This window comes from Triticum aestivum, chromosome 1D (assembly GCF_018294505.1).
Source record: "Triticum aestivum cultivar Chinese Spring chromosome 1D, IWGSC CS RefSeq v2.1, whole genome shotgun sequence".
NCBI lineage: Eukaryota > Viridiplantae > Streptophyta > Magnoliopsida > Poales > Poaceae > Triticum > Triticum aestivum.
This window is the reverse complement of record NC_057796.1, coordinates 29,981,113-29,986,216: the sequence shown is the minus strand read 5'-3', so window position 1 is coordinate 29,986,216 and position 5,104 is coordinate 29,981,113.

The following is a 5,104-nucleotide window of genomic DNA, read 5'->3' as shown; positions in this document are numbered from 1 at the left end:
GGGTGAAGATACCCCGAACAAGCCCATCAAAGGATTACTTTCCGTAGTAACAAGTGACAGTAAATTTCAGCACACTATATAAATTTTTCCTTACCAATTTCCACCTACCAAAGGCGCTTCACTCCCCGGCAACGGCGCCAGAAAAGAGTCTTGATGACCCACAAGTGTAGGGGATCTATCGTAGTCCTTTCGATAAGTAAGAGTGCCGAACCCAACGAGGAGCAGAAGGAAATGACAAGCGGTTTTCAGTAAGGTATTCTCTGCAAGCACTGAAATTATCGGTAACAGATAGTTTTGTGATAAGGTAATTTGTAATGGGTAACAAGTAATGAAAGTAAACAAGATGCAGCAAGGTGGCCCAATCCTTTTTGTAGCAAAGGACAAGCCTGAACAATTTCTTATATAAAGGAAAACGCTCCCGAGGACACATGGGAATTATCGTCAAGCTAGTTTTCATCACGCTCATATGATCCGCGTTCGGTACTTTGATAATTTGATATGTGGGTGGATCGGTGCTTGGGTGCTGCCCTTTCTTGGACAAGCATCCCACTTATGATTAACCTCTATTGCAAGCATCCGCAACTACAAAAGAAGTATTAAGGTAAACCTAACCATAGCATGAAACATATGGATCCAAATCAGCCCCTTACGAAGCAACACATAAACTAGGGTTTAAGCTTCTGTCACTCTAGCAACCCCTCATCTACTTATTACTTCCCAATGCCTTCCTCTAGGCCCAAACAATGGTGAAGTGTCATGTAGTCGACGTTCACATAACACCACTAGAGGAAAGACAACATACATTCATCAAAATATCGAACGAATACCGAATTCACATGACTACTTATAGCAAGACTTCTCCCACGTCCTCAGGAACAAACGTAACTACTCACAAATCATATTCATGTTCATAATCAGAGGGGTATTCATATGCATAAAGGATCTGAACATATGATCTTCCACCGGATAAACCAACTAACATCGACTACAAGGAGTAATCAACACTACTAGCAACCCACAGGTACCAATCTGAGGTTTTGGGACAAAGATTGGATACAAGAGATGAACTAGGGTTTGAGAGAAGATGGTGCGGGTGAAGATGTTGATGGAGATTGACCCCCTCCCGATGGGAGGATTGATGGTGATGACGATGGTGATGATTTCCCCCTCCCGGAGGGATGTTTCCCCGGCAGAACAGCTCCGCCGGAGCCCTAGATTGGTTCCGCCAAGGTTTCGCCTCGTGGCGGCGGTGTTTCGTCCCGAAAGCTTCCTTCTGATTTTTTCCAGGGTGAAAGACTTCACATAGCAGAAGATGGGCACCGGAGGCCTGCCAGGGGGCCGACGAGATAGGGGGCGCGCCCAGGGGGTAGGGCGCGCCCCCACCCTCGTGGCCAGGGTGTGGGCCCCCTCTGGTTAATTCTTTTGCCAGTATTTTTTATTAATTCCAAAACGTGCCTCCGTGAAGTTTCAGGACTTTTGGAGTTGTGCAGAATAGGTCTCTAATATTTGCTCCTTTTCCAGCCCAGAATTCCAGCTGCCGGCACTCTCCCTCTTCATGTAAACCTTGTAAAATAAGAGAGAAAAGGCATAAGTATTGTGACATAATGTGTAATAACAGCCCATAATGCAATAAATATCGATATAAAAGCATGATGCAAAAATGGACGTATCAAGGGGCAGCAAGGCACGTATTGTATTGTTGCCATCGAGGATAAAAAGATGGGGTTTTCATCATATTGTTTGAGTTAATTCCTCTACATCATGTCATCTTGCTTAAAGCGTTATTCCGTTCTTTATGAACTTAATACTCTAGATGCATGTTGGATAGCGGTCGATATGTGGAGTAATAGTAGTAGATGCAGAATCGTTTCGGTCTACTTGACACGGACGTGATGCCTATATTCATGATTATTGCCTTAGATATCGTCATAACTTTGCGCTTTTCTATCAATTGCTCGGCAATAATTTGTTCACCCATCGTAGTAATTTTTATCACGAGAGAAGCCCCTAGTGAAACCTATGCCCCCCGGGTCTATTTTACAACATATTAGTTTCCCGTCAACTTGCCAATTTCTGTCGTCGTTCCCTTATTTTGCAATCTTTACTTTCCGTTCCATAAACCAAAAATACCAAAAATATTACTTTACCGTTTATCCATCTCTATCGGATCTCACTTTGTGAATAACCGTGAAGGGATTGACAACCCCTTTGTCGCGTTGGTTGCAAGTTGGTGTTTGTTTGTGCAGGTATTCGGTGGCTTGTTGCGTTGTCTCCTACTGGATTGATACCTTGGTTCTCAAAACTGAGGAAAACACTTACGCTACTTTGTTGCATCACCCTTTCCTCTTTAAGGGAAAAACCAACGCAAGCTCAAGAGGTAGCAGGCGTCAGCTTCTTCTTCGGCTTGGGCGCGAAGGCGGTCTTGCGGGGGGCGTGAGGCTTGCCTTTGCCGGAGGGGGGGTCGTCATGCTGGACGAGGCGAGGGAGGAGAGGCCGGCGGCGGCGTCGAGGTCGTCGTCCATGGCGGGCGGCGGGAGCGCGCGCGGGCGGGAGGGTTTTTGGGGGAAATTGTGGAGGCTGCCATTGACCAGCGGGCCAGGGGGAGGAGAAATCGAGCGCGCACGCGTCCATCTCGTGTCCGCGCCGACGCAAATCCGGCTAAAAAATGGGTCGGGAATGGGTCGGCAGGCGGAAGAAAAGCGGACGCGCGTCCGTTTGGGTCGGCGCGTTGGGCTGACTTTTCTGTCTGCGCCGACCCAAACGGACGCCCGCGGATGAAATGGGTCGCCGCGTTGGAGTTGCTCGTAGTGCTAGATACATCCATTTGAGGGACAAGTTTGGGACAAGTTTTTTCGGATGAAGGGAGTGTGTTTGAGACGGTCAAATCGATGTGAAGGCTCGTAGCTAACTGTGTTGTACTATATGTATCTATCACTAATTTCCGTCCGAAAAAGCGAAGTCGTGCTAGATACATCCATTTGAGAGACAAGCTGACAAGTTTTTTTGGACGGAGGGAGTATGTTTGAGACAGTCAAATCGCTATGAAGGCTCTTAGCTAACTGTGTTATATTGTATGTATCTATCACTAATTTCCGTCCGAAAAAGCTTGTCCCTCAAATGGATGTATGCTAGATACATCCATTTGAGAGACAAGCTGACAAGTTTTTTTGGACGGAGGGAGTATGTTTGAGACAGTCAAATCGCTATGAAGGCTCTTAGCTAACTGTGTTATACTGTATTTTAATTAATGTCTTTTATATCTCGTCTTTAATTTATGGCACTCAGCATTTTTTAATTATTGTGAGACCTCGGCATTTCACCTATGGACTCAGGTTAAAAATCAAGCATTGGAAGTGCCCTTAGGGCATCTCCATGGACCCGCAACCTCCCGCAACCGTCCAAATGACGTTGTTTGAACCTCCAATGCGGTCCTGTATCGGTCGCGGGGCGGTCCAGACATGATTTCTCTCATAAATTGGAGACAAAGTGATGGAGGTTTGTCGGAGTCCGTACACCCGAAACGTAGGGCTCTGACACCCCTGGCCCACTCAATCCCCATCCCAGTCTCATTTCCTTCCACTCTGCCCCTTCTCCCCTTTGCTTTGCATCCGCACCCTCCACCTCCGCCGCCGCTGTTGTTCGTCTCCGGCCGCCACAGAGGCATTGTCGGACGTCCGCAACCAGCACCGACGTGCCCGCTCGCCGTCCAGACGAAGATTTCCACCGTGGAGCCATTTGTACCCAGGTACACTCTGCCCCCTGTTGACGACCTCCATGGTAGACACCACGCCAGACAGGTGTTCGGTCAAATGCCATTTAGCTTATTTTCAAATGCTATCTCATTTTTTAGGGTGCGAAGGATGGTGAGCTACTCGACTATGGAGGATGAGTTGTTGTATGATGCGTAGCTGGCCATATCCGCGGATTTCGTAGGCAGGAGCAAAGGCGAGCCCTTCTGGGAGCAAGTACATGAAAAGTTTCACGCACAAAAGCACATTGCGCCCTACAAAAAGGGCGGACCAAGGATTGGGCCAAGCCCAGGGCCCAAGTCTGCTACAGTGCTCAGTACACTGCAGTAAACGAAGCAATTCCTCTCCACGCCCCGGGCCCAGGCCCCCCTGCCCTGGGTCCTGGATCCGCCACTGCCCTACAACATGTACATCATTCAACCACGCAACATGAGATCGTTGTCGTATCGTTGGCATGCTATACAGGTCAGCGTCACCAAGTTTTGCGACGTGGTTCGTCAGCTTGAGGCAAGGTAGCCATTGCACGCGTCAGAGGATGAGATCGTAAGTTTTTTATTCCTCTTGCTCAACTTGTTGATTTGATTCATTCTCTCAATGTTGGTCTACACGTTATATGTAGCCCGCAAGCGCTGCCGTGGTGTACCACAGGGCAGAGGGACGACCATTTACGTGCACACACTGTTGGATGAAGCTGAAGGGGGAGTATGTGTGGGACGACATGATCCGTTCATGAAACACTTAGTGGATATCCGGGATCTAGTCGAAATTGATACCTTGTTGTACTAGATTTAATTTGCATTCTGTGTGTGGATGATTTGTGCTATTTTCTATCTTAACTTTGATGAATATTAGCCGGTTTCCATGAATTTCGTCCAGTTTGTTAAAATGAGGGTTGAAATGTATGCAGCTAATGTTGAATGGCGTCCTTTCACATCCGTGTCTGCGGACTGGTCCTCCAGCCAGCGGACGGATACAGGAGAGATGGAGATACCATTATACACCATCACCCAAAAACACGGCACGGACGCACGTGGGTATATTAGGGTTCAGGGAGCCACATTTCTGGATGTCAAAAAATAAAAAAAGGAGAGCCACATTTCAGGACTCGGGATATCTTGCTTGAAGGGTAGTGCTGACCCGAGTAAAGCCCTCATGGTGACTCGTGAAGTGTCAGGTGCGCCTTGAGCAAACGGTCCCAACGAGTCCCAAAACCTTGACTGAAAATGTCACGTGCATTCAAATGGAGTTCGGATGGAGGCTTTGCCGTGACGGGCGTTTGCAGCCTACTCATACTCGGATGTTTCGAGTGGCACTTAAGAAAATAATGAGTGTCCAGTTGATCGCAAGATAAAAGG